Source organism: Lithobates pipiens, unplaced genomic scaffold (assembly GCF_037356315.1).
Source record: "Lithobates pipiens isolate NorthernLeopardFrog02 unplaced genomic scaffold, aLitPip1_a1.2 Scaffold_30, whole genome shotgun sequence".
NCBI classification, from domain to species: Eukaryota; Metazoa; Chordata; class Amphibia; order Anura; family Ranidae; genus Lithobates; species Lithobates pipiens.
Window position 1 is genome coordinate 185,014,275 of NW_027507791.1, and position 9,610 is coordinate 185,023,884.

Here is a 9,610-nt window from a genome sequence, read left to right on the forward strand (position 1 = left end):
CTCTTGACAAAAGCCAAGGTGGTCACCTCGGGCAATCGAGAGGAAAAATACAGCAGGTCGCCAAAGCCAACAACATAATGGAAAAAAGCCTACGGCACCTGGTATTCCCAGGCGGTCTCCCATCCAGGTACTAACCAGGCCCGACCCTGCTTAGCATCCGAGATCAGACGAGATCGAGCGCATTCAGGGTGATGTGGCCATAGGCGATTTTGCACCCTACTTACAACTCTCTTGACAAAAGCCAAGGTGGTCACCTCGGGCAATCGAGAGGAAAAATACAGCAGGTCGACAAAGCCAACAACATAATGGAAAAAAGCCTACGGCACCTGGTATTCCCAGGCGGTCTCCCATCCTGGTGCTAACCAGGCCCAACCCTGCTTAGCATCCGAGATCAGACGAGATCGAGCGCATTCAGGGTGATGTGGCTGTAGGCAATCTTGCACCCTACTTACAACTCTCTTGACAAAAGCCAAGGTGGTCACCTCGGGCAATCGAGAGGAAAAATACAGCAGATCGCCAAAGCCAACAACATAATGGAAAAACGCCTACGGCACCTGGTATTCCCAGGCGGTCTCCCATCCAGGTACTAACCAGGCCCGACCCTGCTTCCCATCCGAGATCAGACGAGATCGAGCGCATTGAGGGTGATGTGGCCGTAGGCGATTTTGCACCCTACTTACAACTCTCTTGACAAAAGCCAAGGTGGTCACCTGGGGCAAACGAGAGGAAAAATACAGCTGGTCGCCAAAGCCAACAACATAATGGAAAAAAGCCTACGGCACCTGGTATTCCCAGGCGGTCTCCCATCCAGGTACTAACCAGGCCAAACCCTGCTTAGCATCCGAGATCAGACGAGATCGAGCGCATTCAGGGTGATGTGGCTGTAGGCGATCTTGCCCTCTACTTACAACTCTCTTGACAAAAGCCAAGGTGGTCACCTCGGGCAATCGAGAGGAAAAATACAGCAGGTCGCCAAAGCCAACAACATAATGGAAAAAAGCCTACGGCACCTTGTATTCCCAGGCGGTCTCCCATCCAAGTACTAACCAAGTCCGACCCTGCTTAGCATCCGAGATCAGACGAGATCGAGCGCATTCAGGGTGATGTGGCCGTAGGCGATCCTGCACCCTTCTTACAACTCTCTTGACAAAAGCCAAGGTGGTCACCTCGGGCAATCGAGAGGAAAAATACAGCAGGTCGCTAAAGCCAACAACATAATGGAAAAAAGCCTACGGCACCTTGTATTCCCAGGCGGTCTCCCATCCAGGTACTAACCAGGCCCAACCCTGCTTAGCATCCGAGATTAGATGAGATCGAGCGCATTCAGGGTGATGTGGCCGTAGGCAATCTTGCACCCTACTTACAACTCTCTTGTCTAAAGCCAAGGTGGTCACCTCGGGCAATCGAGAGGAAAAATACAGCAGGTCGCCAAAGCCAACAACATAATGGAAAAAAGCCTACGGCACCTGGTATTCCCAGGCGGTCTCCCATCCAGGTACTAACCAGACCCAACCCTGCTTAGCATCCGAGATCAGACGAGATCGAGCGCATTCAGGGTGATGTGGCCGTAGGCGATCTTGCACCCTACTTACAACTCTCTTGACAAAAGCCAAGGTGGTCACCTCGGGAAATCGAGAGGAAAAATACAGCAGGTCGCCAAAGCCAACAACATAATGGAAAAAAGCCTACGGCACCTGGTACTCCCAGGCGGTCTCCCATCCAGGTACTAACCAGGCCCGACCCTGCTTAGCATCCGAGATCAGACGAGATCGAGCGCATTCAGGGTGATGTGACTGTAGGCGATTTTGCACCCTACTTACAACTCTCTTGACAAAAGCCAAGGTGGTCACCTCGGGCAATCGAGAGGAAAAAAATACAGCAGGTCGCCAAAGCCAACAACATAATGGAAAAAAGCCTACGGCACCTGGTATTCCCAGGCGGTCTCCCATCCAGGTACTAACCAGGCCCAACCCTGCTTAGCATCCGAGATCAGACGAGATCGAGCGCATTCAGGGTGATGTGGCCGTAGGCAATCTTGCACCCTACTTACAACTCTATTGACAAAAGCCAAGGTGGTCACCTCGGGCAATCGAGAGGAAAAATACAGCAGGTCGCCAAAGCCAACAACATAATGGAAAAAAGCCTACGGCACCTGGTATTCCCAGGCGGTCTCCCATCCAGGTACTAACCAGGCCCGACCCTGCTTAGCATCCGAGATCAGACGAGATCGAGCGCATACAGGGTGATGTGGCCGTAGGCAATCTTGCACCCTACTTACAACTCTCTTGACAAAAGCCAAGGTGGTCACCTCGGGCAATCGAGAGGAAAAATACAGCAGGTCGCCAAAGCCAACAACATAATGGAAAAAAGCCTACGGCACCTGGTACTCCCAGGCGGTCTCCCATCCAGGTACTAACCAGGCCCGACCCTGCTTAGCATCCGAGATCAGACGAGATCGAGCGCATTCAGGGTGATGTGACTGTAGGCGATCTTGCACCCTACTTACAACTCTCTTGACAAAAGCCAAGGTGGTCACCTCGGGCAATCGAGAGGAAAAAAATACAGCAGGTCGCCAAAGCCAACAACATAATGGAAAAAAGCCTACGGCACCTGGTATTCCCAGGAGGTCTCCCATCCAGGTACTAACCAGGCCCAACCCTGCTTAGCATCCGAGATCAGACGAGATCGAGCGCATTCAGGGTGATGTGGCTGTAGGCGATCTTGCACCCTACTTACAACTCTCTTGACAAAAGCCAAGGTGGTCACCTCGGGCAAACGAGAGGAAAAATACAGCAGGTCGCCAAAGCCAACAACATAATGTAAAAAAGCCTACGGCACCTGGTATTCACAGGCGGTCTCCCATCCAGGTACTAACCAGGCCCGACCCTGCGTAGCATCCGAGATCAGACGAGATCGAGCGCATTCAGGGTCATGTGGCCGTAGGCAATCTTGCACCCTACTTACAACTCTCTTGACAAAAGCCAAGGTGGTCACCTCGGGCAATCGAGAGGAAAAATACAGCAGATCGCCAAAGCCAACAACATAATGGAAAAAAGCCTACGGCACCTGGTATTCCCAGGCGTTCTCCCATCCAGGTACTAACCAGGCCCAACCCTGCTTAGCATCCGAGATCAGATGAGATCGAGCGCAGTCAGGGTGATGTGGCCGTAGGCAATCTTGCACCCTACTTACAACTCTCTTGACAAAAGCCAAGATGGTCACCTGGGGCAATCGAGAGGAAAAATACAGCAGGTCGCCAAAGCCAACAACATAATGGAAAAAAGCCTACGGCACCTGGTATTCCCAGGCGGTCTCCCATCCAGGTACTAACCAGGCCGGATCCTGCTTCCCATCCGAGATCAGACGAGATCGAGCGCATTGAGGGTGATGTGGCCGTAGGCGATTTTGCACCCTACTTACAACTCTCTTGACAAAAGCCAAGGTGGTCACCTGGGGCAATCGAGAGGAAAAATACAGCTGGTCGCCAAAGCCAACAACATAATGAAAAAAAAACGACGGCACCTGGTATTCCCAGGCGGTCTCCCATCCAGGTACTAACCAGGCCTGACCCTGCTTAGCCTCCGAGATCAGACGAGATCGAGCGCATTCAGGGTGATGTGGCCGTAGGCGACATTGCACCCGACTTACAACTCTCTTGACAAAAGCCAAGGTGGTCACCTCGGGCAAACGAGAGGAAAAATACAGCAGGTCGCCAAAGCCAACAACATAATGGAAAAAAGCCTACGGCACCTGGTATTCCCAGGCGGTCTCCCATCCAGGTACTAACCAGGCCCGACCCTGCTTAGCATCCGAGATCAGACGAGATCGAGCGCATTCAGTGTGATGTGGCCGTAGGCGATCTTGCACCCTACTTACAACTCTCTTGACAAAAGCCAAGGTGGTCACCTCGGGCAATCGAGAGGAAAAATACAGCAGGTCGCCAAAGCCAACAACATAATGGAAAAAAGCCTACGGCACCTGGTATTCCCAGGCGGTCTACCATCCAGGTACTAACCAGGCCCGACCCTGCTTAGCATCCGAGATCAGATGAGATCGAGCGCATTCAGGGTGATGTGGCCGTAGGCGATCTTTGCACCCTACTTACAACTCTCTTGACAAAAGCCAAGGTGGTCACCTGGGGCAATCGAGAGGAAAAATACAGCTGGTCGCCAAAGCCAACAACATAATGGAAAAAAGCCTACGGCACCTGGTATTCCCAGGCGGTCTCCCATCCAGGTACTAAGCAGGCCCGACCCTGCTTAGCATCTGAGATCAGACGAGATCGAGCGCATTCAGGGTGATGTGGCCGTAGGCAATCTTGCACCCTACTTACAACTCTCTTGACTAAAGCCAAGGTGGTCACCTCAGGCAATCGAGAGGAAAAATACAGCAGGTCGCCAAAGCCAACAACATAATGGAAAAAAGCCTACGGCACCTGGTATTCCCAGGCGGTCTCCCATCCAGGTACTAACCAAGTCCGACCCTGCTTAGCATCCGAGATCAGACGAGATTGAGCGCATTCAGGGTGATGTGGCCGTAGGCGATCCTGCACCCTTCTTACAACTCTCTTGACAAAAGCCAAGGTGGTCACCTCGGGCAATCGAGAGGAAAAATACAGCAGGTCGCCAAAGCCAACAACATAATGGAAAAAAGCCTACGGCACCTGGTATTCCCAGGCGGTCTCCCATCCAGGTACTAACCAGGCCCGACTCTGCTTAGCACCCGAGATCAGACGAGATCAAGCGCATTCAGGGTGATGTGGCCATAGGCGATCTTGCACCCTACTTACAACTCTCTTGACAAAAGCCAAGGTGGTCACCTCGGGCAATCAAGAAGAAAAATACAGCAGGTCGCCAAAGCCAACAACATAATGGAAAAAAGCCTACGGCACCTGGTATTCCCAGGCGGTCTCCCATCCAGGTACTAACCAGGCCCAACCCTGCTTAGCATCCGCGATCAGACGAGATCGAGCGCATTCAGGGTGATGTGGCCATAGGCGATTTTGCACCCTACTTACAACTCTCTTGACAAAAGCCAAGGTGGTCACCTCGGGCAATCGAGAGGAAAAATACAGCAGGTCGCCAAAGCCAACAACATAATGGAAAAAAGCCTACGGCACCTGGTATTCCCAGGCGGTCTCCCATCCAGGTACTAACCAGGCCCGACCCTGCTTAGCATCCGAGATCAGACGAGATCGAGCACATTCAGTGTGATGTGGCCGTAGGCGATCTTGCACCCTACTTACAACTCTCTTGACAAAAGCCAAGGTGGTCACCTCGGGCAAACGAAAGGAAAAATACAGCAGGTCGCCAAAGCCAACAACATAATGTAAAAAAGCCTACGGCACCTGGTATTCACAGGCGGTCTACCATCCAGGTACTAACCAGGCCCGACCCTGCGTAGCATCCGAGATCAGACGAGATCGAGCGCATTCAGGGTCATGTGGCCGTAGGCAATCTTGCACCCTACTTACAACTCTCTTGACAAAAGCCAAGGTGGTCACCTCGGGCAATCGAGAGGAAAAATACAGCAGATCGCCAAAGCCAACAACATAATAGAAAAACGCCTACGGCACCTGGTATTCCCAGGCATTCTCCCATCCAGGTACTAACCAGGCCCAACCCTGCTTAGCATCCGAGATCAGACGAGATCGAGCGCATTCAGGGTGATGTGGCCGTAGGCAATCTTGCACCCTACTTACAACTCTCTTGACAAAAGCCAAGATGGTCACCTCGGGCAATCGAGAGGAAAAATACAGCAGGTCGCCAAAGCCAACAACATAATGGAAAAAAGCCTACTGCACCTGGTATTCCCAGGCGGTCTCCCATCCAGGTACTAACCAGGCCCGACCCTGCTTCCCATCCGAGATCAGACGAGATCGAGCGCATTGAGGGTGATGTGGCCGTAGGCGATATTGCACCCTACTTACAACTCTCTTGACAAAAGCCAAGGTGGTCACCTGGGGCAATCGAGAGGAAAAATACAGCTGGTCGCCAAAGCCAACAACATAATGAAAAAAAAACTACGGCACCTGGTATTCCCAGGCGGTCTCCCATCCAGGTACTAACCAAGCCTGACCCTGCTTAGCATCCGAGATCAGACAAGAGCGAGCGCATTCAGGGTGATGTGGCCGTAGGCAATCTTGCACCCTACTTACAACTCTCTTGACTAAAGCCAAGGTGGTCACCTCGGGAAATCGAGAGGAAAAATACAGCAGGTCGCCAAAGCCAACAACATAATGGAAAAAAGCCTACGGCACCTGGTATTCCCAGGCGGTCTCCCATCCAGGTACTAACCAAGTCCGACCCTGCTTAGCATCCGAGATCAGACGAGATTGAGCGCATTCAGGGTGATGTGGCCGTAGGCGATCCTGCACCTTTCTTACAACTCTCTTGACAAAAGCCAAGGTGGTCACCTCGGGCAATCGAGAGGAAAAATACAGCAGGTCGCCAAAGCCAACAACATAATGGAAAAAAGCCTACGGCACCTAGTATTCCCAGGCGGTCTCCCATCCAGGTACTAACCAGGCCCAACCCTGCTTAGCATCCGAGATCAGACGAGATCGAGCGCATTCAGGGTGATGTGGCTGTAGGCGATGTTGCCCTCTACTTACAACTCTCTTGACAAAAGCCAAGGTGGTCACCTCGGGCAATCGAGAGGAAAAATACAGCAGGTCGCCAAAGCCAACAACATAATGGAAAAAAGCATACGGCACCTGGTATTCCCAGGCGGTCTCCCATCCAAGTACTAACCAAGTCCGACCCTGCTTAGCATCCGAGATCAGACGAGATCGAGCGCATTCAGGGTGATGTGGCCGTAGGCGATCCTGCACCCTTCTTACAACTCTCTTGACAAAAGCCAAGGTGGTCACCTCGGGCAATCGAGAAGAAAAATACAGCAGGTCGCTAAAGCCAACAACATAATGGAAAAAAGCCTACGGCACCTGGTATTCCCAGGCGGTCTCCCATCCAGGTACTAACCAGGCCCAACCCTGCTTAGCATCCGAGATCAGACGAGATCGAGCGCATTCAGGGTGATGTGGCCGTAGGCGATCTTGCACCCTACTTACAACTCTCTTGACAAAAGCCAAGGTGGTCACCTCGGGAAATCGAGAGGAAAAATACAGCAGGTCGCCAAAGCCAACAACATAATGGAAAAAAGCCTACGGCACCTGGTACTCCCAGGCGGTCTCCCATCCAGGTACTAACCAGGCCCAACCCTGCTTAGCATCCGAGATCAGACGAGATCGAGCGCATTCAGGGTGATGTGACTGTAGGCGTTTTTGCACCCTACTTACAACTCTCTTGACAAAAGCCAAGGTGGTCACCTCGGGCAATCGAGAGGAAAAAAATACAGCAGGTCGCCAAAGCCAACAACATAATGGAAAAAAGCCTACGGCACCTGGTATTCCCAGGCGGTCTCCCATCCAGGTACTAACCAGGCCCAACCCTGCTTAGCATCCGAGATCAGACGAGATCGAGCGCATTCAGGGTGATGTGGCCGTAGGCGATCTTGCACCCTACTTACAACTCTATTGACAAAAGCCAAGGTGGTCACCTCGGGCAATCGAGAGGAAAAATACAGCAGGTCGCCAAAGCCAACAACATAATGGAAAAAAGCCTACGGCACCTGGTATTCCCAGGCGGTCTCCCATCCAGGTACTAACCAGGCCCGACCCTGCTTAACATCCGAGATCAGACGAGATCGAGCGCATACAGGGTGATGTGGCCGTAGGTGATCTTGCACCCTACTTACAACTCTCTTGACAAAAGCCAAGGTGGTCACCTCGGGCAATCGAGAGGAAAAATACAGCAGGTTGCCAAAGCCAACAACATAATGGAAAAAAGCCTACGGCACCTGGTACTCCCAGGCGGTCTCCCATCCAGGTACTAACCAGGCCCGACCCTGCTTAGCATCCGAGATCGAGCGCATTCAGGGTGATGTGGCTGTAGGCGATCTTGCACCCTACTTTCAACTCTCTTGACAAAAGCCAAGGTGGTCACCTCGGGCAATCGAGAGGAAAAATACAGCAGGTCGCCAAAGCCAACAACATAATGGAAAAAAGCCTACGGCACCTGGTATTCCCAGGCGGTCTCCCATCCAGGTACTAACCAGACCCGACGCTGCTTAGCATCCGAGATCAGACGAGATCGAGCGCATTCAGGGTGATGTGTCCATAGGCGATCTTGCACCCTACTTACAACTCTCTTGACAAAAGCCAAGGTGGTCACCTCGGGCAATCGAGAGGAAAAATACAGCAGGTCGCCAAAGCCAACAACATAATGGAAAAAAGCCTACGGCACCTGGTATTCCCAGGCGGTCTCCCATCCAGGTACTAACCAGGCCCGACCCTGCTTAGCATCCAAGATCAGACGAGATCGAGCGCATTCAGGGTGATGTGGCCATAGGCAATCTTGCACCCTACTTACAACTCTCTTGACAAAAGCCAAGGTGGTCACCTCGGGAAATGGAGAGGAAAAATACAGCAGGTCGCCAAAGCCAACAACATAATGGAAAAAAGCCTACGGCACATGGTATTCCCAGGAGGTCTCCCATCCAGGTACTAACCAGGCCCAACCCTGCTTAGCATCCGAGATCAGACGAGATCGAGCGCATTCAGGGTGATGTGGCTGTAGGCGATCTTGCACCCTACTTACAACTCTCTTGACAAAAGCCAAGGTGGTCACCTCGGGCAAACGAGAGGAAAAATACAGCAGGTCGCCAAAGCCAACAACATAATGTAAAAAAGCCTACGGCACCTGGTATTCACAGGCGGTCTCCCATCCAGGTACTAACCAGGCCCAACCCTGCTTAGCATCCGAGATCAGACGAGATCGAGCGCAGTCAGGGTGATGTGGCCGTAGGCAATCTTGCACCCTACTTACAACTCTCTTGACATAAGCCAAGATGGTCACCTCGGGCAATCGAGAGGAAAAATACAGCAGGTCGCCAAAGCCAACAACATAATGGAAAAAAGCCTACGGCACCTGGTATTCCCAGGCGGTCTCCCATCCAGGTACTAACCAGGCCGGACCCTGCTTCCCATCCGAGATCAGACGAGATCGAGCGCATTGAGGGTGATGTGGCCGTAGGCGATTTTGCACCCTACTTACAACTCTCTTGACAAAAGCCAAGGTGGTCACCTGGGGCAATCGAGAGGAAAAATACAGCTGGTCGCCAAAGCCAACAACATAATGAAAAAAAAACTACGGCACCTGGTATTCCCAGGCGGTCTCCCATCCAGGTACTAACCAGGCCCGACCCTGCTTAGCCTCCGAGATCAGACGAGATCGAGCGCATTCAGGGTGATGTGGCCGTAGGCGACATTGCACCCGACTTACAACTCTCTTGACAAAAGCCAAGGTGGTCACCTCGGGCAAACGAGAGGAAAAATACAGCAGGTCGCCAAAGCCAACAACATAATGGAAAAAAGCCTACGGCACCTGGTATTCCCAGGCGGTCTCCCATCCAGGTACTAACCAGGCCCGACCCTGCTTAGCATCCGAGATCAGACGAGATCGAGCGCATTCAGTGTGATGTGGCCGTAGGCGATCTTACACCCTACTTACAACTCTCTTGACAAAAGCCAAGGTGGTCACCTCGGGCAATC

The 9,610-nt window shown here is 52.3% G+C and overlaps 29 non-coding genes and 13 pseudogenes across 29 annotated transcripts; all 42 read right to left on the reverse strand.

The window, feature by feature from the left end:
• Positions 1-86: 86 nt before the first annotated feature.
• LOC143946422 (5S ribosomal RNA) lies at positions 87-205 on the reverse strand. The gene has a single exon (XR_013265209.1). It is a non-coding gene; the product is annotated as a 5S ribosomal RNA (ribosomal RNA).
• A 109-nt stretch (positions 206-314) lies between these two features.
• LOC143954344 (5S ribosomal RNA) lies at positions 315-433 on the reverse strand. The gene has a single exon (XR_013269344.1). It is a non-coding gene; the product is annotated as a 5S ribosomal RNA (ribosomal RNA).
• A 109-nt stretch (positions 434-542) lies between these two features.
• On the reverse strand, positions 543-661 carry LOC143943432 (5S ribosomal RNA; annotated as a pseudogene).
• Positions 662-770: 109 nt separating this feature from the next.
• LOC143954384 (5S ribosomal RNA) lies at positions 771-889 on the reverse strand. Its single transcript, XR_013269381.1, has one exon. It is a non-coding gene; the product is annotated as a 5S ribosomal RNA (ribosomal RNA).
• Positions 890-998: 109 nt separating this feature from the next.
• LOC143954781 (5S ribosomal RNA) lies at positions 999-1,117 on the reverse strand. The gene has a single exon (XR_013269738.1). It is a non-coding gene; the product is annotated as a 5S ribosomal RNA (ribosomal RNA).
• A 109-nt stretch (positions 1,118-1,226) lies between these two features.
• LOC143954224 (5S ribosomal RNA) lies at positions 1,227-1,345 on the reverse strand. The gene has a single exon (XR_013269235.1). It is a non-coding gene; the product is annotated as a 5S ribosomal RNA (ribosomal RNA).
• A 109-nt stretch (positions 1,346-1,454) lies between these two features.
• LOC143950080 (5S ribosomal RNA) lies at positions 1,455-1,573 on the reverse strand. Its single transcript, XR_013265546.1, has one exon. It is a non-coding gene; the product is annotated as a 5S ribosomal RNA (ribosomal RNA).
• A 109-nt stretch (positions 1,574-1,682) lies between these two features.
• Positions 1,683-1,801, reverse strand: LOC143953184 (5S ribosomal RNA). The gene has a single exon (XR_013268290.1). It is a non-coding gene; the product is annotated as a 5S ribosomal RNA (ribosomal RNA).
• A 111-nt stretch (positions 1,802-1,912) lies between these two features.
• LOC143950129 (5S ribosomal RNA) lies at positions 1,913-2,031 on the reverse strand. Its single transcript, XR_013265560.1, has one exon. It is a non-coding gene; the product is annotated as a 5S ribosomal RNA (ribosomal RNA).
• Positions 2,032-2,140: 109 nt separating this feature from the next.
• LOC143945023 (5S ribosomal RNA) lies at positions 2,141-2,259 on the reverse strand. Its single transcript, XR_013265080.1, has one exon. It is a non-coding gene; the product is annotated as a 5S ribosomal RNA (ribosomal RNA).
• Positions 2,260-2,368: 109 nt separating this feature from the next.
• On the reverse strand, positions 2,369-2,487 carry LOC143953186 (5S ribosomal RNA). Its single transcript, XR_013268291.1, has one exon. It is a non-coding gene; the product is annotated as a 5S ribosomal RNA (ribosomal RNA).
• A 111-nt stretch (positions 2,488-2,598) lies between these two features.
• LOC143950396 (5S ribosomal RNA) lies at positions 2,599-2,717 on the reverse strand. Its single transcript, XR_013265802.1, has one exon. It is a non-coding gene; the product is annotated as a 5S ribosomal RNA (ribosomal RNA).
• Positions 2,718-2,826: 109 nt separating this feature from the next.
• LOC143945314 (5S ribosomal RNA) lies at positions 2,827-2,945 on the reverse strand (annotated as a pseudogene).
• Positions 2,946-3,054: 109 nt separating this feature from the next.
• Positions 3,055-3,173, reverse strand: LOC143952214 (5S ribosomal RNA). Its single transcript, XR_013267412.1, has one exon. It is a non-coding gene; the product is annotated as a 5S ribosomal RNA (ribosomal RNA).
• Positions 3,174-3,282: 109 nt separating this feature from the next.
• LOC143947381 (5S ribosomal RNA) lies at positions 3,283-3,401 on the reverse strand (annotated as a pseudogene).
• Positions 3,402-3,510: 109 nt separating this feature from the next.
• On the reverse strand, positions 3,511-3,629 carry LOC143944720 (5S ribosomal RNA; annotated as a pseudogene).
• Positions 3,630-3,738: 109 nt separating this feature from the next.
• Positions 3,739-3,857, reverse strand: LOC143951122 (5S ribosomal RNA). Its single transcript, XR_013266423.1, has one exon. It is a non-coding gene; the product is annotated as a 5S ribosomal RNA (ribosomal RNA).
• Positions 3,858-3,966: 109 nt separating this feature from the next.
• Positions 3,967-4,085, reverse strand: LOC143948116 (5S ribosomal RNA). Its single transcript, XR_013265366.1, has one exon. It is a non-coding gene; the product is annotated as a 5S ribosomal RNA (ribosomal RNA).
• A 110-nt stretch (positions 4,086-4,195) lies between these two features.
• Positions 4,196-4,314, reverse strand: LOC143953984 (5S ribosomal RNA). Its single transcript, XR_013269016.1, has one exon. It is a non-coding gene; the product is annotated as a 5S ribosomal RNA (ribosomal RNA).
• A 109-nt stretch (positions 4,315-4,423) lies between these two features.
• LOC143954980 (5S ribosomal RNA) lies at positions 4,424-4,542 on the reverse strand (annotated as a pseudogene).
• Positions 4,543-4,651: 109 nt separating this feature from the next.
• On the reverse strand, positions 4,652-4,770 carry LOC143943920 (5S ribosomal RNA; annotated as a pseudogene).
• A 109-nt stretch (positions 4,771-4,879) lies between these two features.
• On the reverse strand, positions 4,880-4,998 carry LOC143952413 (5S ribosomal RNA). The gene has a single exon (XR_013267592.1). It is a non-coding gene; the product is annotated as a 5S ribosomal RNA (ribosomal RNA).
• Positions 4,999-5,107: 109 nt separating this feature from the next.
• LOC143952510 (5S ribosomal RNA) lies at positions 5,108-5,226 on the reverse strand. Its single transcript, XR_013267680.1, has one exon. It is a non-coding gene; the product is annotated as a 5S ribosomal RNA (ribosomal RNA).
• Positions 5,227-5,335: 109 nt separating this feature from the next.
• Positions 5,336-5,454, reverse strand: LOC143946589 (5S ribosomal RNA; annotated as a pseudogene).
• A 109-nt stretch (positions 5,455-5,563) lies between these two features.
• Positions 5,564-5,682, reverse strand: LOC143954749 (5S ribosomal RNA). The gene has a single exon (XR_013269709.1). It is a non-coding gene; the product is annotated as a 5S ribosomal RNA (ribosomal RNA).
• A 109-nt stretch (positions 5,683-5,791) lies between these two features.
• Positions 5,792-5,910, reverse strand: LOC143945187 (5S ribosomal RNA; annotated as a pseudogene).
• A 109-nt stretch (positions 5,911-6,019) lies between these two features.
• LOC143947921 (5S ribosomal RNA) lies at positions 6,020-6,138 on the reverse strand (annotated as a pseudogene).
• Positions 6,139-6,247: 109 nt separating this feature from the next.
• LOC143954981 (5S ribosomal RNA) lies at positions 6,248-6,366 on the reverse strand (annotated as a pseudogene).
• Positions 6,367-6,475: 109 nt separating this feature from the next.
• LOC143952720 (5S ribosomal RNA) lies at positions 6,476-6,594 on the reverse strand. The gene has a single exon (XR_013267870.1). It is a non-coding gene; the product is annotated as a 5S ribosomal RNA (ribosomal RNA).
• Positions 6,595-6,703: 109 nt separating this feature from the next.
• On the reverse strand, positions 6,704-6,822 carry LOC143953167 (5S ribosomal RNA). Its single transcript, XR_013268274.1, has one exon. It is a non-coding gene; the product is annotated as a 5S ribosomal RNA (ribosomal RNA).
• A 109-nt stretch (positions 6,823-6,931) lies between these two features.
• Positions 6,932-7,050, reverse strand: LOC143950141 (5S ribosomal RNA). The gene has a single exon (XR_013265571.1). It is a non-coding gene; the product is annotated as a 5S ribosomal RNA (ribosomal RNA).
• Positions 7,051-7,159: 109 nt separating this feature from the next.
• On the reverse strand, positions 7,160-7,278 carry LOC143952485 (5S ribosomal RNA). Its single transcript, XR_013267657.1, has one exon. It is a non-coding gene; the product is annotated as a 5S ribosomal RNA (ribosomal RNA).
• A 111-nt stretch (positions 7,279-7,389) lies between these two features.
• LOC143950153 (5S ribosomal RNA) lies at positions 7,390-7,508 on the reverse strand. Its single transcript, XR_013265582.1, has one exon. It is a non-coding gene; the product is annotated as a 5S ribosomal RNA (ribosomal RNA).
• A 109-nt stretch (positions 7,509-7,617) lies between these two features.
• LOC143950518 (5S ribosomal RNA) lies at positions 7,618-7,736 on the reverse strand. Its single transcript, XR_013265878.1, has one exon. It is a non-coding gene; the product is annotated as a 5S ribosomal RNA (ribosomal RNA).
• A 109-nt stretch (positions 7,737-7,845) lies between these two features.
• On the reverse strand, positions 7,846-7,954 carry LOC143948185 (5S ribosomal RNA; annotated as a pseudogene).
• A 109-nt stretch (positions 7,955-8,063) lies between these two features.
• LOC143945521 (5S ribosomal RNA) lies at positions 8,064-8,182 on the reverse strand (annotated as a pseudogene).
• A 109-nt stretch (positions 8,183-8,291) lies between these two features.
• Positions 8,292-8,410, reverse strand: LOC143951805 (5S ribosomal RNA). The gene has a single exon (XR_013267042.1). It is a non-coding gene; the product is annotated as a 5S ribosomal RNA (ribosomal RNA).
• Positions 8,411-8,519: 109 nt separating this feature from the next.
• LOC143953628 (5S ribosomal RNA) lies at positions 8,520-8,638 on the reverse strand. Its single transcript, XR_013268692.1, has one exon. It is a non-coding gene; the product is annotated as a 5S ribosomal RNA (ribosomal RNA).
• A 109-nt stretch (positions 8,639-8,747) lies between these two features.
• On the reverse strand, positions 8,748-8,866 carry LOC143951334 (5S ribosomal RNA). The gene has a single exon (XR_013266616.1). It is a non-coding gene; the product is annotated as a 5S ribosomal RNA (ribosomal RNA).
• Positions 8,867-8,975: 109 nt separating this feature from the next.
• LOC143945851 (5S ribosomal RNA) lies at positions 8,976-9,094 on the reverse strand (annotated as a pseudogene).
• Positions 9,095-9,203: 109 nt separating this feature from the next.
• LOC143951620 (5S ribosomal RNA) lies at positions 9,204-9,322 on the reverse strand. The gene has a single exon (XR_013266875.1). It is a non-coding gene; the product is annotated as a 5S ribosomal RNA (ribosomal RNA).
• Positions 9,323-9,431: 109 nt separating this feature from the next.
• LOC143951123 (5S ribosomal RNA) lies at positions 9,432-9,550 on the reverse strand. Its single transcript, XR_013266424.1, has one exon. It is a non-coding gene; the product is annotated as a 5S ribosomal RNA (ribosomal RNA).
• Between the last annotated feature and the right edge of the window lie 60 nt (positions 9,551-9,610).